The sequence below is a fragment of the Pantherophis guttatus genome, chromosome 1 (assembly GCF_059756535.1).
Source record: "Pantherophis guttatus breed Tessera chromosome 1, ASM5975653v1, whole genome shotgun sequence".
In the NCBI taxonomy this organism is placed as follows: domain Eukaryota; kingdom Metazoa; phylum Chordata; class Lepidosauria; order Squamata; family Colubridae; genus Pantherophis; species Pantherophis guttatus.
Window position 1 is genome coordinate 199,297,354 of NC_142063.1, and position 24,054 is coordinate 199,321,407.

General features: G+C 43.1%; 1 protein-coding gene and 1 long non-coding RNA gene across 8 annotated transcripts in view; one reads left to right on the forward strand and one right to left on the reverse strand.

Moving 5' to 3' along the window:
- Window positions 1–4,659: 4,659 nt before the first annotated feature.
- On the reverse strand, window positions 4,660–13,490 carry LOC148116729 (uncharacterized). The gene is made up of 3 exons (XR_015733729.1): window positions 13,176–13,490; window positions 7,453–7,565; window positions 4,660–4,705 (listed from the first exon to the last, which is right to left on the reverse strand). It is a non-coding gene; the product is annotated as an uncharacterized LOC148116729 (long non-coding RNA).
- A 2,641-nt stretch (window positions 13,491–16,131) lies between these two features.
- The window catches only part of PAK5 (p21 (RAC1) activated kinase 5), a 149,641-nt gene continuing 141,718 nt past the window's right edge, over window positions 16,132–24,054 (forward strand). For 2 of the 7 annotated variants that reach the window (XM_034432367.3, XM_087882310.1), the window contains exon 1: window positions 16,145–16,499. The gene's annotated coding sequence lies outside the window, so the exon portion shown is untranslated. Of the gene's footprint in view, window positions 16,500–16,774; window positions 17,093–24,054 lie in introns of those variants that run through there. The other 5 variants (XM_060689329.2, XM_087882309.1, XM_034432366.3 and 2 more) reach the window with 4 other exon arrangements.

The window sequence follows — 24,054 nt, forward strand, 5'->3', positions numbered from 1 at the left end:
GGCAAGAAATATAGGTCACAATATAGAGTTGGATAGATGGGACAAGCTATGGGCAGAAAATTATAAGATGACACTGTCGATTCCATACAAAGAAAATTTATACAAGATATTTTATAGATGGCACCTTCCTCCGGCACGTTTGGCTAAAATGTTTCCAAACACATCACCAATGTGTTGGAAGTGCAAGACACAAATGGGGACATATTACCATCTCTGGTGGTCTTGCAGGAAGGCACAACGCTACTGGCAAGAGATTAAGAGAATAATCGAAGAAACAACGAGGCAAAGTGTAGAAATGAAACCAGAACTCTTTCTATTTGGAATGACTACAGCACAGTGTACCAAGGAGATAAAATATCTTACCATCCACATATTGACAGCGGCACGTATAGTGTACGCTCAGAATTGGAAATCCGAGATAATACCAACAGAAGAAAAAATAATAACAAAAATAAATGAATGCGCAGAGATGGATAGGCTCACAAAAGAGCTCCAAGATAAAGAGAACACTGACTTTTATTTAGTTTGGCAAAAATGGTACACATGGTTAGAAAGAAGGATAGGGCCAACAACATAGGACATTAGGAGAACATAACTCAAGAATTGTAGAAATAGATACATGAGATGAGCCGTAGGATTGTATAAATAAATGGTTAATATGTTTGTAGAAAGATACTGCTGAACTTCAATGAATATATCAAGATATAAGCAAGTGAATTTGTAAATAGCATGATTAAGGAAAATTGGTTAAATGGACATTAATCACCGATGCGAAGGTTTTCTAGAAGTTAGTCGATTGACTCTTTGTTAATGTATAAGTGTTTACATGTATTTGTGTTTTATGTTTGTTTATGTTAATAAAACTTAAAAAAAAATGGGATAGCGGGAAGCATTATCACCTGTGACTTGCTGTTTGGTGTAGCAGCCATTTTGATACAGCATCAACAGGATGTGTTCTCATAATTCCAAATGTTCCCATTGCCTCAAAATAGTTGAGGGCTTATAAGATCTCAGGCCTTTCATATTAGTATGCCGGTCACTAAACAGAACTACTACCGTTCTCTGTTCGCTCTCATCTGTGAACAAAATTGTATAGTCTGAAAGAGATTGCCTTCTGCCTGAACATGTGAATGAAATAATAAATATAGCATCTGCACTGAAGGATGAGAACCACAACCACTGATCTATGAGAAGTGACAGAAAATTACGGTAATACTGCAATTTGTTAACACAGTAGAACAAAACTACAAGAAAACAAGATGTCACTGTAGCAAACTTAACTTAAATGTTGGTCTTCTTCCAGAATTCCAATTCCTAGAGGGGGGAAAAATACTGTCTGACACAAAGAAAGGATTAGCATTAGTTCAGAAAATTACCCAAGACATGAGATGAATGCCACACCTAGAAGCCACTGTCACCTTTACATCTTTTATTCCCTGAGTTGCAATCTGCCTACAATCCATGACTCAGTTTTGGGAAGGGGGCTTCTTCGAAGAAGAAATAAAGGGTATTACTGTATGTATTCAATAGATTGAATTTTTTTCTAAAATGTAGGAGGGGGGCAGGGGTGGGTTCTAAATTTTTTTTATTACCAGTTATGTGGGCGTGGCTTATTTTGTGGGCATGGTTTGATGGTCATGTGACAATTCTTTAGGATTTAGCAGAGGTACTGGTCTACCAGGCTTTTAACTGCTTGCAGAGCTGTACCGGTCTACCCATTTATTCTTGGAGCGTTCCGGTCTACCTATTTGTTTTTGGAGGCACCGGTCTACCCATTTGTTTTTGGAGGCACCGGTCTACCCATGTTTTTCAAGTGCACTGGTCTACCACCACACTGCCTTTTAACACTGATCAGCTGTAGGGTGGTACTTTGAAGTCCGGTGGCAAGAGTTTAAACAGATTTTTTCCTTCTAGCCAATCAGCTGGGACTCAGGAGGTAGCGAATAGATTGGGGACAGGGCCAAATAAAAGGTAAGAATAACGCGGGGGGGCGAGAGGGCCTAGCTCCCAAACAAAGAGAACCGGTTCGGTGATGTCATATCATTACCGCTACCAGCTCAGCAGAACTGGGCCAAACCGGAAGGAACCCTCCACAGGAGGGCGGGCAATCTGCCCCAGCAGAAAACACACCCATACAACTTTCCCTATACTATCCCAGTCCTTGCCCTAAAATGCTCTACAGGAACAATAATTTTAGAAATTATAGTCCCCAGCCAGAAAAAGGTTGCTTGCCCATTTCATGGCAGCACTCATTTCTCCCCACCATTGGCTATAATTAAGCCCTCTTAATCTGTACTCACATCTTTTTTCTTAAAAATATTTTGGTTCAATTCGTATCTCTAAACTTTAAACATACTATTAGAGACGTTCTAAGTCAATCTGGTTTCATTTACTCTACCTTCACTCATTCAAGTTAGAAGTGAGTGATGGCTCTGCAGAATTGGGCAACATCTTCTCTTTGCTAGGAATAGCACTTAGCACTATAGCACTTAGACTTATCTACCACCCCACAGTGCTTTTACTGCCCTCTCTAAACTGTTTAGAGAGTCAGCATATTGCCCCCAACAATCTGGCTCCTCATTTTACCAACCTCGGAAGGATGGAAGGCTGAGTCAACTTTGAGCCGCCATCATGATCTATCTGTGGGCAGAGTTAGCCTGCAACAGTGCATTCTAACCACTTTGCAATCACGGCTCTGAAAGTGAAAGAACCATGATTCTGGACTATCACAACAGATATATGGTGACTGAACACCTCTTAAAATGAACAATCTTGAGCCTGAAGCTTACATACATTTCTGTATTCTGTTATGCTTATGGCAGCAGGCATAATTCAACCATTGATGGGATTTAAATTCAACCCACTAGACTACTGCTAAATAGGAGAAGGCTGTTAAACATTGCTAGCCTATATCCAGGGGGGCACATGTGGCAGATCAAGTATTGTTGCACCCTGAAGCTGCAGATTTCGACAAAATACAGCCACAACATCCAATTGTGCTTTCTACTGCATCAGCAGGATTCAGAGGATTAGGGATCAGGCTAGAGACAGAATGCAAGCCTCGCAATAAACTTCCTCTGGATTGCATGATCCAACCGTCATTCCAGTGTAAGATGAAACCTGCTTTCGATGAATCCAATGCTGTGCATTATTTATCTTCTTGGCAGTTCTCCCACCACATATTTGGCATCACTGAGCAAAAATAAACGGGCAAGGCATCTGCATTATCAGAAGCAGCAGCAAGCAAAACTGAGTCACAAAATGTGTGAAGTGTGGCGCATGAAGACTATGCCAGTTGTCCACCTCTGATATTGTTTTGTGTAGAATTATTTTTTTTAATATTAAAATGACAAGTGAAATGATAAAAAATACAAACTAAAAATAAAGGCATAAAAAGAAAAAAGAAGTAAGAATATAATAAAGAAAATAAACATATAAGGAATTGACTTCCCCCTTCATCACAAGTATGACAATTTTAGTAATTTATTGCCTTTTAAAATACAACAGATGATTACTTCTTCCTATATCTCATCTCTTATCTATTAACAGATCCTTGAAGCCTCGTTGTTCAGTCTTGATCAGCAAAAGTTCATAAAGGCTTAACAGAGACGATAACATATCTATTTTAACCTGGTTCAAACAAATCAACTTTATATTCCTTCTTTTTACATTTAACAATCTTGATCTTGAATTCTTTCCAATGATGTCTTAGAACTTGATTTCTTTTAATGTTTTCTTTATCCCTTCTCACAAAATTTTTCAAAACTTTAAGAAGTCTCTTTTGTAAATCCAATATAGGAAAGTTATCCATGTCATTCTTTTGGTTTGTTATTTGTATATCCCTTTTAATTATTAACACATCGTGTCAAGCCCAGTTAAGTACTTTATTTGCTCACAGCATATAGACAGAATCTTGCCAGACTAAACCTACATTACCCTAATGGATATGCCCTGCAAAATTCTAGTTGTCCAAAATCTCTTCCTTTTTCTGTGATCCATCCTTGGCTGTATTGCCTCATACACACACACACACACATACACTGGGCTTCCTCCTTTCTGGACCCTTAGTCTGTCTGTACTTTCCAAAATCAAAATTCTAATCACCTTTTTGCTGTTTATTCCGAAATAGATTTTTTAATCCTTAAACCAGTATTTAAACTGTTTTAATTAAAAATTGAAGAAAAGTCACTTAGTAACTGTGAAATTTACCAATCCAAAGATTTCTAATAGCTGAAAAGCATTTAACAAGAAATTTCCAAAAGTGTTTAGAAAAGAAAGTATGTAAACTCCTTGTACTTTGAAAAGTGCCCACAAGGGTGGAGTGAAGATGGCTTTTCCTCATCTCCCAGAGCTGTAAGCCCATTAGAGACAGATTTCCTTCAGTCTCCTCATAAGTAATCTGCAGGGAGCACTTGTGGGTGATCTCAGGACCTTTCCTTGTCCAGAGAGGAATTACAAAGAGACAGTCTACTCATTGCCTCTTCATTCTGCTGCAGAGCCATCTTCAGTTCTCCATGTCTTCGTTGGAAGTCCTGATAGGTAATATTGCGTAATTCCACCAGTATAAGGATATTTCCCAAGGCAGCTTTTTGGAATCAGGATTGCTCATAGTGAAATTCACTCCAATCCCTTTCAGCAATTTAGCTTCACCTTATCTGGCGTCGGGAAGGATTCCCCTTTGGGTATTTGTCAAGCTCTGGAACAGCTGGAAACAGTTGCTAAATCAGAGAAGTGGAATACCTTTTCTCATTTGCAAATGACCTCATATATTGAGGTCAACAACCTGGAAGCCCAGCTAACATGCAGTTTTGTAGCCTTCCAAATAAATGTCAAATTGCACTTTCTTGACATTTTCAGGTAGGAACATGGACTGTGGGCTATTTCAGGCAGGCTAGATACAGATAACACTTTAAAAAAAGAGGAAAGGGGGGTAGGTGAATGCAAAAGAAAAAAAAACCTCTCTCATTTGCTTTCTCCAGTTACAGGTCTTAATATGGGATGGTGGGCACTGTAGTCTAAAACAAGCAGAAGGAGTTGTCAGCATTCCAGAAAACCCCCCAACTTCAAGTAAAAACTCTGAAGCAAGCATTTTTCAAAGTTCTATTTGCTAGGATAGGTAAAGTGGCACATCTGGGAAAACCCGAATCTGAGAGGTCCAGGTTTTCCCTCAGGAAATCAAAACCCTCCAAACCATCCCCTCACTCCTCAGTCGATCACATGCTCCAATCACCATCCGTCCCATCTCGAGACATCACTCCGACCACTCCTTCTCCAGATGCTGGATCAGCCTGACCTTGACCGACAGGAAGAATGCTATTATGTCTAAAGACAACCCCTCCACTAAATCCCCCCTCCTACTTTCCCACACATGAGAAGGTGGCAGCATGGAAGCTTCCGGCCTAATATGGCTTCCAAAGCTGACAGGAGCTTTCTTACCTATTCTACTGCCCACTTTACAGCAGAACATGGCCTCCAAACAATGCAATGAGGCAGGAGAGGATAGGGAGCCTGCCATATCTGGGGAATATTGACTCTATACAGTCAAAAATACTTCACATTTGTTCCATAGTTTGCTAAACTAGGTTGAGACACTTCCACCTTTGGATTTCTATGTGCTTTCTCTTTCCTGATAGACTTTTCAACTGACATCCATCTTGGTTGTCAAGATAAAGTTTCAACCACAACAATACAAGAGCCTTGGTGGCGCAGCAGACTAAAGTGCTATTAAGTAGCACCAGCTGCCTGCAATTACTGCAAGTTCAAATCTCACCAGGCTCAGCCTTCCATCCTTTCGAGGTAGGTAAAATGAGGACCCGGATTGTGGGGGCAATAAACTGACTGTATAAAAAAAAAACACCGCTTAGGGGGGGCCGAAAGCCCTACTAAGCAAGTATATACAAAAGTATGAAGGCTATTGCTTAACACATTGTAAGCCACCCTGAGTCTCCAGAGAAAGGGCGGCATATAAATCGAACCAATAAATAAATAAATAAATAAATAAATACACGAGCACACAATAGATACAAATGTAAGTAAACCGCTCCAAACTCGATTGCAGAAAATACGTCTTCAGTAACAGAGTGGTTCAATGCCTGGAATGCACTACCTGACTCTGTGGTTTCTTCTCCAAACCCCCAAAACTTTAATCTTAGACTGTCTACTGTTGACCTCACCCCATTCCTAAAAGGTCTGTAAGGGACGTGCATAAGTGCACCAATGTGCCTACCATCCCTGCCCTAAGGTCCCGTTTTATTCGTATCCATTTCATGTATTCATAATCATGTTTATACTTATATCTGTAATCTTATATATGTTTGACAAAATAAATAAATAAATAAAATAATGAAGATTCCTAATAACATGCTGGTATGTGGCTTCCATACCAGTTTTGGTTGTAGGTATTGGAAAGTTGTGTGGAGGAAGACTTAGGTGAGGTATTGGGACAGAGGGCATGCTCAGGTGGAGGCACGGAGTGTGCAGCAGATCAGAGGTGGGTTTCAGCAGGTTCTGACCAGTTCTGGAGAACTGGTAGCGGACATTTCAGTTACTACATTACTACCAGTTCAGAGAACCGGTAGTAAAAATTCTGACTGGCCCCGCCCCCATCTATTCTCTGCCTCCCAAGTCCCAGTTGATCGGGAGGAAATGGGGATTTTGCAATAACCTTCTCCTGGATTGGGGTGGGAATAGACATTTTATAGTATCCTTCCCCTGCCACGTACACCAAGCCACGCCCACCAAACCACACCACACCCACCAAGCCACACCCACAGAACCAGTAGTAAAAAATTTTGAAACCCACCACTGCAGCAGATGTGTCAGAAACTGATCAGAACCTGTCTTTCTAGATTGGTTTAGAGCAGGGGTGCACCTATGGTTTAGACTGATGTGTGGAATTGGGTGCTTTGCAGTGCTTTGGGGATTGGAGGCTGGGCAGAGGGAATTTAGATGGGGGAGGAAGATGGTAGAGGAGGATAACATAGTAGTACAGTAATTGTCATGGGGAGGTCTGGCGGGAGCTGGGGGCAAACCACTTTCATAGAAGGGTGGTTCCAGTGTTTTAATACAAGTACCTCATTCCAGCTCCTGTGTTTAGTCCCAGGATCTAGTTTTCAGAGCTTTGTTGGCTCTGGATTCCAACTGCTGCTTTTATCATGCTAGGTCAACCTGCAACAAACCTCATTTTATCCACAATCAAAATGAGAGGACTGACCTAGCTTGCATCACTGAGATCTGGTTGGGCATTGGAGGGAGGGTCCTACTCTATGAAATGCACCCACCTGGGTTTTGGGTGTGGCATCAGCCACAACTCCAGTGTAGGGATGGGGATATGGCTGTTGTTATTCATGAATCTCTGGTGGCCACCAGGGGTCCTGCTCCAGATACTACCAGATGTGAAACTCTCTTTGGGAGGCTGGATCAAGGTGTCAGCAGGGATTTTTGCTCACTTACCTTCTTCCCTGTAGTATGGTGGTGTGACAGATTAGTGAAATAGCAGTTCCCCGGGAAGGAAGAAGCCCATTCCAAGTAAAGGGGCATGAGACGAAAGACAATACAACCTAGAACTGGATTAGAGACAAAGAAATATATTTAGGATAGACGCTCCTAGAATCTCCCAGTGTGTATTTATTAGGGTTAGAGTAAGATAGGTTTAGTTTGGCAAGATTCTGTCTCTATGGTATGAGCAAATAAAGAACTGAATTTTGGCTGGATTGTTCTATGTCATTCTTGGACAGGACCTGACTGTTCTGATCCGGCCTTCACAGGAGCAAGAAACAGACTCCCTGCAAAGAAAAACTGCATTCACCAGCAGAAAGTCCAGGTAAGAATCCTGGAAGAAGTTAACTGAAACAATAGTCCTTATCAGCTCATTATGATAAATGCAAGGCTGTGAGCTCCCAACTGGGAGGCTGCAAATTAAGTCAGTTCAAACAGAAAAATTGACATACCTCAGTTCTGGCAAGTCAGTCTTTGTCGCACGAAACACACAAGGAGCAAACTTTCCAGAAATGTAAACGGTTGTCTGCAACAATAAAACCACTCCCCTTTCCTCCTATTTATTCCCCAGCGAGGGAGGGGTCAGTCAGTGTCCACATTTGTTTTGCTTCCTGAGCCTGCTCATTGTCCTCCATTGTTCACCTCTCCTATCTGCTCTGCGCATATGCGCATCTGAATAGGCCCTAGGTGTTCCTCCTCCTCACTCCTCTGACTCCAAAGGCAGCTGCCACTCTGGCTGGGAAATGCCGGACAGCCCTGGCTTTATCTCTGTATCTGATGCTAAGCATCCATCAGAGCCATCCCCAGGCTCCAGAACTGGCCCAAGTTCTTCCCCAATTTCCTCATCATCCGAGTCTGTCGCCAGCTCTGCTGGCAGTTGGTGGGCCACAACACTGACAAGCAGCATACCTGCTTCTGTTAATGGACTTTATATTTGGGCAGAAATGGAGTTTATCAAGCTTATGATGTCAGGTTCCGGTACACCCATGAGGAAATTACAAAAGAACACAGTTCTGGTTTGTAAAATGTCTTTATCTCCCTCACAATACACCCGGCACTAACTGACGTTCATTAACATGAAGTACATAGTCAGGACTAACTGCCTAGTTCCCTCCCCACTGTTTAAATTGTCCTTAGCCCCACCCAGCCACCCATGCACGTGTTCTGCCCCTCTCTCTTCCACCAGCCGGTTCATTTGACAGCAAGCCGGGAAGCCAGCAGAGTGTAAACGTCATTCACACCCAGTGCGCATGCATGCAGGCGTTTGTCTGCTTCTCAGCTGTGTGGCCACTACTCAGCTGTGTAGCTGCCTCACAGCTGTTTGGCGACTATGTCATTAGCAGCAACAGTTCTTCTGGGTTTTTCTTGTTCTTGCTCATCCCACCGGCAATTTGGCATGGTCCGGCTTTTTGATGGGTTTACATGGTCCGCTGGATGTATTGTGCAGTGGGCGTGTCTTTCTCGGGTGCCCATTGGAAAGGCAGTCCCGGCTTCTCCATTCCCCACTGGAATGGCATCCCCGGGCCACCAGGCACACCAGGGCTGACATATGACTCTGAGGGATTGCAACCTGCCATCTCTGACCTAGGATCTGAAATAATACAGGAGTCTAACCTATCAGGTTTACCTCTTGGGGTGGTGCTATTATAATCTGGATTTGGGGAATGTTAACATCAGTACCCAGCCATGGGCAGATCACTCCCTGTTGGGCTAAAGTTCTCTGCAGCTGCCTCTCTCTGCATGGAGGAAAGGTCTATTACAGGGGTGTCAAACTCAAGGCCCTCAGGCTAGATCTGGCCCATGGGATGCTTAAATCTGGCCCATGGGGCTGGCCTGGAAATAAAAAAGGACCGGCCCACAGTCTCTCTGCTGGCCAAAACAGGCCATGCCCCCCACCTCCCGGCCTCCTACAGCAGTCTTGTGATCGAAAACAGGCCGCGGGGGAGGCGGGCATTTTATATGTTTCTTTCTCAGCCTCATGCACTCTATCTCCCTTCTGGTTGGTTGCTTTACACATGATTCCTGGTTTCATTCAGTTTAAAAATATGGAACAGGTCTAATCCAAAGAGTTTGCTCACTTATCTGTGGCTGTAATGTAATTTGCTTGGTTTTGACTTACAACTGGATTGTGTTATCTCCTCCATAATGGTTTGTAAACAATATAGTGAGCTTAAAAAGTTAAAATATAGTACCTAATTGGATGTAGGATATGGTAGTATGCACAAGCTATAATATTTTTTTTTAATGCAGTGTGTGTTGTGGCCCTCCAGCTGCCAATGGACTGGTGGCATACTCAGATGATGAGGAGGTTCGGAAGGAACTTGAGTCAGTTCTGGAGTTTAGGGAAGGCTCTGATGGATGCTCTGTGTCGCATGCAGAGATAGAGCCAGGGCCGTCCAAATTTTCCAGCCACCGGATAGGCAGCTGCCTTTGGAAGCTGATATAAGTGAGGAGGAAGAACAGCTGGGGCCTGTTCCAGATGCACGTATGCACAGAGCAGTTAGGAGAGGAGAACAACAGAGGACAAGGAGTCAACACGGGAAACAAACCACACATGGACTCTGAATGGCCCCTCCCTGGTGGGGGAATAAATAGAAGGAAAGGGGAGTGGTTGTCATAGGAGACAACAGTTCGTAGTTCTGAAGATTTTGACTCATTGCGTGTAGTGCCACAAAGACTGCTTGCCAGAACTTAATTTGCAGCCTTTTGTCTGGGACAGGGGTGGGTTCTAAAATTTTTTACTACCGGTTCTGTGGGTGTGGCTTATTTTGTGGGCATGGCTTGTGGGGGTGATGTGACTGGGTGGGCATGGCCAACTTTTTTTTTTTTTTACTTTTAAAAGCATTTTTTCTACAGCCTTAAGAGGTTGCAGAAAAAAATGCTTTTAGAAGCTTCTGACGATCAGGCAAGTCAGCTGGGATCGCCAGAGGCTTTTAAAGGCATTTTTTTCCCTAAAACTTCTTCGGCTGAAGAGGTTGCAGAAAAAAATGCTTTTAGAAGCTTCTGACAATCAGGCAAGTCAGCTGGGATCGCCAGAGGCTTTTAAAGGCATTTTTTTCCCTAAAACTTCTTCGGCTGAAGAGGTTGCAGAAAAAAATGCTTTTAGAAGCTTCTGACAATCAGGCAAGTCAGCTGGGATCGCCAGAGGCTTTTAAAGGCATTTTTTTCCCTAAAACTTCTTCGGCTGAAGAGGTTGCAGAAAAAAAATGCTTTTAGAAGCTACTGAGATCTCAGCTGAGCTGCGCGATCATCAGAGGCTTTTTTTTAACTTTTAAAAGCATTTTTTCAGCCGAAGAGGTGTAGAAAAAATGCTTTTAAAAGTAAAAGGAGAAAAAAGCCTCTGATGAGGTGGGTGGGATAAGTGAGTGGCGACCGGGCCAGGGACCGGTTCAGGGGGGTGGCCAGCCAATGTTATTACCAGTTCTCCGAATGACTAAAAATTTTTACTACCGGTTCTTGCGAACCGGTTGAAACCAGGAGCAACCCACCACTGGTCTGGGAGCTTATCGGAAGGAACTGATAAGGTCTGTTACTGCAGTTAACTCCTTGAAGGACTAATGCTTGGACTTTTCGGTGGGTGAATGTAATTAATTCACAAGAGGAAAATAAAGAGAGTTTTTCATGACAAGGAGCCTGTTTCTTGTTTCTGCTAAGGCTGGGTCAGAACAGTATGTCATGTGAAAACGTCCAGTGGTTATTTCTAAATTGTGATTTATTGTGTAAAGCACAAATGGCTGAATTTACAGAACACACAGAGTCAAAATCAATTCATATTATGATGACTGGCAGATAGAAGGCAGCTTTTGTCAGGTATGCATACAACTCAGTGAAATCAGTGAGATTTAATTGTGTAACTAGTTGTAGTCCAAATGGACCTGGAAATGTTTCCACACAGCATGCATCTTTCTAGACATTTAGCAATATATTATGATGATTTTGTTGTGTTGTACAGTGTTCCTCTTTACAATGGATATCTGGAATAAAATTTTAATATTTTCAAAGAACTCTATTAAAAATGAAAAATGGGAGGGTCAGCTAAAGTATTCTACATCGAGTTAGTTAATATTTCAAAGGACAGATTCAACAGGGAAAAGGGAAACCTGAGTTGATATTGCCCAAGCGATAACAAAGAGTGTACAATTTTGTTATTTGGTGATGGAGAAATGCCATAAATAAGGCAGACAGATTAATACATGAAGAAGACAAAAAAGGAGATATGGATGATTTAAAGAGAAATGAATTGTTTTGTTTAAAAGTATTTTAAGGTTCTAAATGTTAATTTATCATTTAACCCAGTAAGTATAACTATAATACCCTGGATGTTGTTTAGGTTGTTTTAACTCACATTAGGCATTTGAACATCTCTGTTCCGACAATATTATACACATATTCAGATCTGCTCCTATACAAAAAGCAAAGCAGCTGGGGACTCTACATGTCTTTAATTTCTACATTATGGAATTGAGACTATCTGTGCCAGAAAGTAAATCTCCCTTTGTCTGGAATAGATGTTTTAAATGCAAAGGGGGAAAAAATGCATCTTGAGCTTGTGTCAAACACCCACCATGGCTATACCCACCCCGACCATGCCCATAATGACCACACCCACCCTGACCACACCCATCCTGGTCCTGATGTGGCCCTGATGTAGCCCTCAATGAAATCGGGTTTGACACCCCAGGTCTATTAGATAAATCCACCCTTGACATGACATAGACTGAAATTTCAGAGGAAGCTTTGGCTTTTTCGACCAATGCCCTTATTACTGTTTGGAATGAGGCACTGAACCGAATTGTGCCCATCTGAGCAGCTTCAAGAGATGAAGCAGCACAAGAGACAGCTACAGTGCTTCTGGAAAAAAACCAAGAGTGACATCAATCGAGCACAGGTAAGAACCTATATTAAGATTTACCTTGTGGTGATAAGAGTGAGAAGGTTGTTGAGAAAGTGATTGGCATTCACCTTCACAGGATAAAGTGTGAAAGGTATAAAGCAGATTATCTGGTCTCTTTTCAGTTTGAATTCAGGCCAGGATACAGTATGGAGATGGCCCTTGCTGATGACCTTTGGAGGGCTTGGGATGAGGGTGGTACAACTGTCATGGCTTTCTCCTGAATTTCTCAGTGGGCTCCAATACCATCAAATATGGTATCCTTCTGGATTGGCTTTGGGAGCTGGGAATGGGAGGCACTTTGTAATGATTCTGCTTCCTTCTCCATGGCTAGTTCAGTTGCGGTTGGGAGGCAGGAGAGGTTGAGCCCTGGACCCTGCAGTGATGTGTGTGTGTGTGTGTGTGTGTGTGTGTGGCCTCAGGGCTCAGGTTCTTTCCTCTTGTGACATTTACATGAAATTGCTGTGTGAGATCATCTGACAACACATAGTACCATATCACCAACATGCTGTTGATATCCATTTATACATCTCCACCCCTGACTAGGCAGGAGATACAGTTATGGGTGGGTGGAGAGTCTGGAGGCCCTGTGGCTCTGAATGGAGAGAAACCAATTTTGACGCAACTCTGATAGGACAGAGTGGCTTTTGTTTTTGGCACGCGTGTCTGCATGCGCGCGCGCGCGCGCGCACACACACACACACACACACACCTGGTCTGTTGAACTGTCATCTTTGACTCTGGATGAGAAAAAAGAAAAAAAAAAAGCAGAGAGAAAAGCAGATACCAATAAAGAAGAATATTTGTAGTTCATGGCTGAAACGAAGGGATCCTCGGTGCTCTCTGAGCTTTCTTGCAGTGTTTCATTACCCTAAGTAGGTAACATCATCAGTGCTAGTGGGGGAAAAAAAGAAGAAAACAAAAAGACAAAAGCACGAAACAAATGAATATATATAAAGAATGGATTGCGATATCCCTCTTGGCAGTTATACAGTTCTAGCACAATCATTCAAATTTCACCAATTTTAGAAAGGCAGAGGCCTCAGAGTGCAGGGTGATGAAGGCGACTGCAGATAGAACTGGCCTGGGGGTAGCTGAGGTGTTCTGGTATAGCTGCAGTTTTGTGCCACGCTTCTGGGGTTTCTGGGGCTTCACACCACAGCAGACTACTGGGGGGTGGGGGTGGGGCTGAAGCAGGGGTGAAATGCTACCAGTTCGGACCGGCTCGGTCGAACAGGTAGCGATGGCGGCGCGAGGCTCCGCCCACCCACCCAGTTGTCGTTAAAACCAGGAAGTAACCTGTTTTTTACCCTCTGTGCATGTGCAGAAGGGTTTGTGCGCAGAGGGTCTGCGTGCGCACTTCCAAACCGGTAGGGAAGGTAAATAGATTTCACCCCTGGGCTGAAGCTTCCAGGGATAGCTGCAGCTTTGCAGTGCAGTTCAGGGGCTTCTTGCAGCGCCAGAGCCTCTGTGTACCAAGAAGCACCTCAGCTGCAGGGTGGCAAGAATCCACACAGCCCACAGTTTTGGGACTGCTTATTACCCTGTAAGGCAGGGAGTATGGCAGTCAAAAGGGCAGAGACTGGAGAGGGCAGAGGAGTGGGGGAGTTGAAGAGGAGGCAGTTCCTTATCTTATCGAAGTTTCAGGGCTGGGAAAGACCAAGTCTGGAATGGCTTGGATTGGGGTGGGTACTCATTCAATGACTGCTGGAATTCAGTTAACGACAGCAATGGTAAGGGCTGGGATCGCCATCACTGCTTTACAATCATATCACATCACTTAGCAATGGACATTCCGCTCCCAATTACCGTTGTAATTTGAGGACGACTCGTATGTTTTTATAAGATCGGTGCTTTCACCAGTATCATAAAAATAAGTGAAAAGGTGGATTTAAGAAAAAAAAAGTCTAAATCAACTGGAAGTAATAAGCACATTGTGCCAAACTGCCCTACTGCCACTACTTGCAACGAGTCCAAAAGAGGAAAAGCTGAAGATCTAATCTGCAATGGGGAGAGAGTTTAATTGCTAATAGTTAAATTACTTCCATGTTCACCATAAAGATGAAATGTAGTATGCATATAATACAATACCTGATTAAAAAATTAAAATGGAATATGTTAATATTAAGCTACAAACACACACACATGCATCAAGTAGAAATGAGCCTGAGCCCTTCTTTTGAACTTCTCAAGAGACCTATTTTAAAAATTCATTTAAAATTTTACAGACATGTGGCCAAAACATGGACAAAATTTTTCAGAGAGCTACACGATAGCCCTGAGCAAACAGTCATCCATAGGTTAAAATTTGGGGCATTGGAAACTTGCTTTTCTTCATCCCGTCAGATCACACTTTGAGATGGTCATAATAGCAATCAGGATGTAACTAAGCTTGTTTAATGCAAGTGTTCATTATTTGAAGCTCTATGGGTGTACGGGTATCAAATGTGGCTTTGATTGAAATATATCCCATCGAAATCTTGATGCAGAGTTTCTAATTTGACACTACAGGTAGCCCTCGATTTACAACAATCCATTTAGTGACGGTTCAAAGTTACAACGGCACTGAAAAAAATGACATGACCATTTTTCATATATATGACATTGCAGCACCCCAATGGTCACATATGATTTACATTTGGATACTCAACGACTGGTTCATATTTATGATGGTTGCAGAGTCCTGGGGTCATGCAATCAGCTTTTGCAACCTTCTGACAAGCAAACTCAATGGGGAAGCCAGATTCACTTAACAACCGTGTTACTAATTTAACAATTGCAGTGATTCACTTAACAAACATAAATTCTGGGCTCAATTGTGGTCATAAATTGAGGGCTATCTGTACTTGGGTTTAAAGGTTTTCCTAATAATTGTTGGAAGCTAGCCACTAAACATTTTTCCAAGGTGTAACACTGGTGATCTGTTTGAAAAGTAAATGGGATTGGCTTAACCTGTAAACCTATCTCTCATATGCATGGATAGGTTATACAACAGAAGCTTTTAAGAATCAAGAGCTACATTAACACAATTACATTTAATCTTCATTTACATCGGTGTAATTTCCAAACAATTGTTTAGCCCAGATATTAATTTATTGGCTTTCAACCTAAGTGATCTTTGCAGGACTGTCCAAAGAGGAACATAAAGTAGGAACAGGATGATCTCATACCACAAACACTGTTTGCTTTTCTTGAAAAGAACAGAACAAGTGATGATACTCAGTTAATTTTGGCTCAGCAATGTTGCCCTTGGTTAATACTTGAACAGGGGACCACAAGGAAATCTCTAGACTGTAGGCTAGACTGGGAAGCTGAGAGAAATATCCCAAGGCAAGGCAAGGCAAACCATTCCTAAATTATCCATTAAAAAAATTACTCATTTACACATATAGCCACCAATATCCAAACCCAGCTTTCCTTCTAAAAATAATAAAAAATAGTAATAATAATTAATATTCCTGGATCAAGCTTGTGAAGTTAGAACCCACAGTGAGCGCTGATAGCAAAAGGCCATTTTTTTAAAAAAAAGACTGGAATTGCTTGCGCTGCTATGCGGTTTGAATCAGTAGTTTCTTCTCTCGGTTACCTTTAACCATAACCAAGCAATGAAAAGGGTAGTGGGAGAAGGAGGCATTTTGATGTGGAAAACGACACACACACCCCTTTTTAATTTTTTTTTTGCTCTTTAAATCTCGTGAGAGAGGGAGGGGAGCTGTTATTAGAAGGGGAGGAGGTAGGAGGCTGGGAAGGCGCACTGCAAAAAAGTGAAGGGAGATTTAGGAGAACCTTCCAGCTTGGTAAGCCCCCTTCCTCCTCCTTCTCTCCTCCTCCTCCTCCTCCTCCTCCAAGGAAAGCGTTTTCTTTACGGGGAGCAACTCGGCTCACGGCCGCTGCGAGGCGATGTCGAGCTCTGGCCATCGGCAGCCCGGATGTAGCGGCGCAGCAGCCAGCCCGAGCCGCCGAGCGGTGCCTACTGGCCTCCCTCGCCAAGTGTGGCACCACGGAGAGCAGGAACATGGCGCTCAGAGCGATGTGACGGGGGGGAAAGGAGCCGGAGATGCCGCGGGCGTTCGCCTGACACGCAGCCTGCCGGCCGGCTAGCCGACCATCGGTAGGCGCGGGCAGGGCTGGGGAATGAATGGCGCGGCTCGGGACTTTGGAGCCGCATCCTAGAAATGGGGAAAGGAAGGAGAGGGCGGACGGGCAGCAGGGAAGGAGGGAGGGAGGGAAAGAGGGAGAAGCCCCCCACCACCACCTCCTTGCTTGTCAGCCCCTTTGTCGGCTTTCCCCCCGTCTCCGGAGGGTAGCGCTGATTTGTGGCTGGCGAGGCCGGCAACTCCGCCGCGCAGAAACCAGAGGGAGCCGGTGGGTGGGTGGCTGGCTGGCTGGGTGGGTGTGGAGCGGCGTGTGCCATCGCCGGAGCTGCCGAGGGGGCGACCGGGAAGGCGAGGAGGATCCCGGGCGGCATTTGGGGATGGCGTCCAACCTTCCCCCGGCGTTAGCAGGGCCGGGTCGCCGGAATCGCGCACCGCTATCCAGGCGCCGACCCCCGGCCCCAACTCCTGCTCCTGAGGAGGGCGGGTCCGCGCGGCTCTTTGGGTGTGCGCGAAACCTTAATCGAAGTCGGCATCGGGCGTCGCGCCGCTTGGAAATAAGCCTGCGGCTGGGTGGCCGGGGAAGCCTCACTTGGCAAAACCCATTCGGGTAAGGGTCGCTCCTAATAACGTGGCCGGCAGCTTATAGGCGTACCCCGGGGACGGGGGTGGGTGGGGGATGCACACGGGTGGACGTGGGTACGCGGGCGCACCTCATATCGGGGAGACGATATGTGTGGCGAAAGGGTTTTTTAAAGGAAGCGGAGCGGTGATCCGAAGCGAATGGGGGAGCTCCGTGATTCTGCGCGCTCAGGATTTTAAAGAAAGGATGCAAAAAAAAAAAAAAAAAAAAGGGAAATCTAAAACGGGCGCCGGTGGGTTGTGCCAGCAAACTCTGTGACCTTGCCATTTTAGATGTCGCGGAGGTAGCAAAGGGGGAGAAGGGAAAGAGCCCCGACTCTAATTAAACAATACCGGCTTTTTTTGTTGTTGTTGTTAAATATAGGGAGGGACTTTTGATTTGCAAGCTACTTGCTCGGATTAGATTTCACACTTTTGGTTTGTTTAACGGTTCCACGGACGAGACATGCCCCCTATGTATAAAATCAAGTGGACCTAAAATATGTACATGGGGTCTTTTGCCAATCTCTTGATGCCTACCATAAATGTTGTAAATATTCTGTGGTGTGTATTTCTAGGAATTTAAAGGAGACGGCAGATAATATCCAGCTAACACTTTGCAAATACGCCTTAAGAGCACGTTATTTTAAAAGTTAGGCAGAAGTCAACCCTAAGTAACACTTAATTTAAAAGTGAGCATATGGGGTGGTTGCAATCTTAATCTAAGGTTATTTTTTCAACAAATTGTCTATGTAGATCCCTTCACCCTTAAACATTTTTAAATAATAGAAAGTGAAGGATTAATTAAACCCTCCAAATAGGTTATCTTTATAGCTAAATAATTAACTTTTCATTAGAAATCAAAGATGGTATGCAAACTCATTATAAGAATTAGACTGCCATGCTGGAAAAAAAATGAAGGGAGTGGGCAGGAAATCTTAAAGCCTACTTTTGAAATCAGCAGAATATACCACCAAATCTCTTTTAATTATACAGTACTGAGTTTAAAACATGAAACTTAAGATGCTGCCTATTTTTGCTATATGTATGTTAAAGTTATTTTAGGAATTTGCTAATTCCTTTGTACTTTTTATATATTACATTCATTTCACTGGGTGTGATGTTGTGGGATTTATAACAGTAGTTCTATAATGCCTATATTATTTCCGTATAATTTATTTCTGGCATGGTATGGGAACAGCCACAGCAACTTTGCATAATACACACTTTGCAAAGTGTGTAAGATGTCAGATCAGGTTCCCCCACACTCATATCTTCCGGAAGTGATAGACTTCAGCTTTCTCCTACTGTAACTAAACTAAGGATAAGAAAGCCATGATGCTCAAAGGAATGATACAGTGATTTCCAGAACATGCAAACTGAGAAAAGGAGAATTACACATTGGGCTGACATCAACTCTAGGCATCCTTATGTCCGAAGATTCATGCCTTTGGCTTCTTCTGGCAGCTAGATTGAGATCCTTTTTTTAATTTCCCATAATGCCTCTCTCCTAGTATCATTCAGAGGTTTTATGGCAAACTCAGTGGATGGAGAGTAGAGTAGAATAGAATAGAGTAGAGTAGAGTGTAGAATTTAGAATAGAATAGAACAGAACAGAATAAGAATATCAGAGTTGGAAGGGACTTGGAGGTCTTCTAAGTCTGGTTAAGCAGGATACCCTATACCCCAGGTGGCGAACCTATGGCATGTATGCCAGAGGTGGCACGTAGAGCCCTCTCTGTGAGCATGTGTGCTGTCGCCCCAGCCCTAGGATGGGTGACAGCAAGTCGCGGGCTGTTTCGTCCCTCTGCTGCGGCTCCCTGTTGGGTGATCCCACCACTGGCTGGCCCCACTCCTCGCCCTCCTCTCCCAGCCACCCCAAAGGAGTCTTTGAGGAATGCCGAAAGGCACAGATTTCCTCTGCCTTCTGCGTTCCCACCCCTGCTGAAGTGAACCAAACAGGTCGGGGTCTCCCCGCTAAGCAGCCCCACAACGCCCACTTGCGAACTCTGCTGAGCGCAGCTCCAGATGTTTGACGCCCTGCCTGCTCAGCTGTCGCCGGTCAGAGGTAGCGCTCTGCGCCTTCGCCTCCCAGCCGAAGCGCCACATTGTTTGCTTGCTGGTCATCTCCAAGGAGGGAGGTGCGCTCAGGCTGCCCAAGCCCCTGCCATGGGGGGAGAGAGGGAGAGGGAGGGGGGTGTCTTCCCGACAGGATCCAGGTTGGAGTTGCCTTATTTTGCGTGGATCTCCAATGTTTGGCTTTGCCTGCCAGCCTCCACTCCTCCTCCACAACCCAAGTGGTTGGATTCCTATGACATGTGAAGCTGGGCAGGAGAGCACAGATGGATGGATAGATAGATAGATAGATAGATAGATAGATAGATAGATAGATGATGGAGGGATGGATAGATAGATGAGACACAGAGAAAGAGACAGAGAGAGAAAGAGAGAGGGAGGGAGGGAAAGAGAGGGAGAGGGAAAGAGGGAGGGAGGGAGGGAAAGAGGAAAATAGGAGAGAAAGAGAGAGGGCGGGAAAGAGAAATGATATTACAAAAGTTTTTCTTTTTTATTGTTGCTAAACGTAATATTTCAAAAGCAGAAAAAAAATGAAGAGGCATAAAAGTGCATTTATCACATTTTTCTTAGAACAATTAGCTGAACTCTGCCTTGTTTAATCATTATTTTAGGTAGTTAAACCTCATTATTCAGGTAAAATTGCCGTATTGGCACTTTGCAATAAATAAGTAGGTTTTGGGTTGCATTTTGGGCACTCGGTGTCTAAAAGGTTTGCCATCATTGCCCTATACCATTTCAGACAGGTCTCTTCTTAAAAGCCTTTTAAGAACAAAGAACAACTTTGATGTTCGTATTTCTCTTCTGAATTTGGGGCAACTTGGAACTTAAGAGATCCAATGCTGCAACGAATATTGGTAAATCTTAATACCAAATGTAAAGCCTCTTGGCTGCTTTTCTTCAGAACTGACCCTAAAATTTCAGACATCAACCTTGGTTGATATATGTCCTAGTTAATGGAATGGAATGACACATGTTCTTCAAGCTTTCTCTTGTTCCTAAACAGCCCAAATTACATTTTTTGTCAATTGAACCTTTATCCTGTATAATATAGTTTCTCTTACTATTCTGGGATTGAACCTGATTATGTACTTCCTCTGACATCTTTCCTCTTTGTTATAGGCACTGAGTCAAAGCCAGTCAATTTTCTTTGACTTTTCTTTACAATGGAATTGTGGTGCTTGGCTTCAGCTAGGTATATTCAGATTCCATGCATGCTTTACTTGCAATTTCATTCTATCCCTAAATGGAGATACTGTGTTCTATATTCCTCCAGAACTTATTACAATTTACGTTATAATTCAACACATTTTCTTGACGGGGGGGGGGGGGTACCATCTATGATTCTAAGATGTCACAAACTATCTGAAATATCTTTGAAATAATGCAGAATAGATTCTTTAAATCCTTGTCCAAGATCGCTGAAAGCTCTTGAGAACAACTGAATTCACAGTATTTCTGTTATTTTATTTTTAGGATGTTAGTGGAGGTCCCTTGACCCTTAGACATACCTCACTGATTTAAGCCCTGAACTACAACTGTGTAACTTTACAGATATATTAGCACCCCATTCTTTGTTTCAAGTTCTTGGGTGAACAACCTGCATATGCTCCATTTCTGTTTTGGCTTTAAGAAACGGATGTCCTTATAATGTATAGGTAGTCCTCAACTTACAACAGTTCATTTAGTGATCATTCAAAGTTACAACGGCACTAGAAAAAGTTACTTATGACCATTTTTCACACTTATGTGTTGCAACATCACCATGGTCATGTGATCAAAATTAAAAAAAGCAAAGGACCTTGATGCTTGGCAACTGGTTCATATTTATGACAATTGCAGTGTCCAAGGGTCATGTGTGGCTCAGTGGGCATTGAGCTTGTCGATCAGAAAGGTAGGCAGTTCGAATCTTTAGTACAGGTCTCCTGCGTGAGCAGGGGGTTGGACTAGATGACCTTCAAAGTCCCTTCCAACTCTGTTACTGATCACCTTTTGTAACCTCCTGACAAGCAATGAGAAAGCCAGATTCACTTAACAACCATGTCACTAGCTTAACAACTATAGTGATTCATTTAATAACTGGCAAAAAAGGTTATAAAATGGGGCAAAATTCACTTAACAAATGTCTCGCTTAACCACAGAAGTTTTGGGCTCAGTTGTGGTCATAAACCAAGGACTCCCTGTATTGAGATTAAACCTAATCTTGGAATTTCTATGGTAGCTGTATATTTTGAGTTGGCACAATATCCTTTTGAAATGCTTCAAATGACTTTTTAGTGTAAGAATATTTCAGCACTATGTTGATTAATCTGAGGAATGCTTATTAGGGAGTGAGAGAAATGTACAACGGGATCTTCTGATGTCCCTTGTGACTTGCCTACTCATGACTTGTTCCTATTTTAGTTGTGTCAGATGTTGGAGGGTGTGTTGCTCAGCACAAAGTGTTTCAGAAATTTTACACCTGTCCCCCAGAGTCGTTGAAATTCATGCTCAACTTCTGCCTTGTCTTGTTTTCCAATTCAGTGGCATGAGGTCACTGTCTCTTCCTCTTCTTAGTGTTGCCACTTGCTTTCGGCTCTCCCATTTCTCTCTCCCACAGATATACTTGCTGGTCATGGCTCTTCTCTGTTGTAATGAGTACTTTTCTTTGAAAAGTATTATTAGATGGAAGCTTAAGCTTAAACATCAGAGGCCAATGACTGAGTCAGGTGAAAATCGGCATGCGGTTTAAAGCAGGATGGTGTAATAATGTGTTGTTAAGCTGATCATGGCCAACAAACCATGCATGGTGCTCCACCAGGATCTTCATAAGCCAGTTTTTTTGTTGACTATAAGGTAAAGGTAAAGGTTCCCCTCGCACATATGTGTTAGTCGTTCCCGACTCTAGGGGATGGTGCTCATCTCCGTTTCAAAGCCGAAGAGCTAGCGCTGTCTGAAGACGTCTCCATGGTCATGTGGCCAGCATGACTAAACGCCAAAGGTGCACAGAATGCTGTTACCTTCCCACCAAAGGTGGTCCCTATTTTTCTACTTGCATTTTTTTACGTGCTTTCGAACTGCTAGGTTGGCAGAAGCTGGGACAAGTAACGGGAGCTCACCCCATTACACGGTACTAGGGATTTGAACCACTGACGTGCCAACCTTTCAATCTGACAAGCTCAGAGTCTTAGCCACTGAGCCATCGCATCCCAGGAGAAAAAGTTTGTTGATATACAAAGCTGCTAAAAACAGCGAGGTGTTCAGGCACCTGGCAGGCAACCATCTGTGCCTGGTGGTTAAAGTTAATTTAGTGTGGCGTACAAATGTGGACTGATTTTTTCTCTGTGCCAAGTGGTTTCCTTTTTTCCTAGCTTTTCCTTTGAAAACTGTTGTGACTTCTATTATTTTCTCTAAATGCTTAAAATAGTTAACTGATAACTGATGTATATTGATATATATGTTCAAAAGAAAAAAGCAAGAGCATCAAAACCAAACAGGAGCAAATACAAAAACCAAAAAGCTTGGTAATATGCTATCTAATATACCAATACAGACTGAACAGATCTTCCCAGGAGGCTTCATCCAGAGCTTAAATGAAGGATCCCTTCAGGATGCCCCTATAAAATATACCTTCCTATTTCCTAGAGCAGCAGTGTATCTTCCCTCACAGCTGCAGCTACTGCACAGTTCAGGCCTGCTCTTGCTCAACAAAGTGTCTCAGCAGAACAAAATGCTTAGGGGGGGTGGACTAGATGACCTGCAAGGTCCCTTCCAACTCTGTTAATCTTCATCTTTGTGGAGCCAAATACTTCCTTGAGATGGAGCTGAACAATCCTAACCCTAACAAAAATTCAATATAATCTGAAGAAGAAAGGTGACGTTTGAAACATCCGCATTCTATATTTCTGTGAGAAAAGGTGTTTCGACAGAGTGATATAATCCATGAGGAACTACTTAGTTAAGATAACTAAAAAAAAGAAAAACCAGAGATGAGTAAAACAGTCCTTAATTAAAAGATCTACAGGATTCTCTGTTCTTGTGTTAAATCTTTCAGCCAGTCTTATTTCCCATATGCTTTAGAAGATCGCTCAGGTGTCTCTTCCCCTCACAAATACATTTACTCTTTATTGCACGCAGATTCAATAATAGTGGCATTGTGCTGACTGCAGATTGCAGTCTGATTCCACAGTATAATGTAAGTAATCATATGGTTCCTCTCCGGAGCAAAGGAACATTTTTCCTTTTATGTTGATGTGACTTCTGGCCTGTAATAGTGGGATACGCAACCCTGTTATTGGACTTCCTTCCTCCTGATTTAGGTCTATATTCAATCAATGGCACTTTTTACTCTGAATGATGCTCCTGAAGGAATTTTAAATGAAACAGATGCAGCATCACCCAGAAAATATCAGACTGGACCAGAGATTAGCTTGAGGGACATCTTTTAATAAAACAAAAACGAAGAACCTTTATTTAAATGTTTGCAACCAGTACTAATTCTCAAGAACCTTCTTCTCGTTTTTGGACATGGCAGGTTAAAGTATTGTTAACATCTTTTTAATCTGCCCATGAATTGAAATGGGTGCCTTTCATCTGCAGCTCTACTGTGCATCTTCTAAAATTTGTCCGGAGGTTTATGGAATCTTTCAGAACAGAATTAAATATAGGAGAATGAGGACTGTAGAGACAGGGGAATTGTCTGTCTCTTGCTTAACCAGTAGAAGTTGTGTCCATGATTGACAGAAGGAGAAAGGAGATTCCATCTGTGGAACTAAATCCTGTGACTGTTTCCTGTAGAGGAGAAAGGGTTTTTTTTGCTTTGGGGAAACATTTGAGCCACAATGACCACCAGACACCCAAATATGTCAGGCCACTGGGCCAAAAATCATTTCCCTCTGT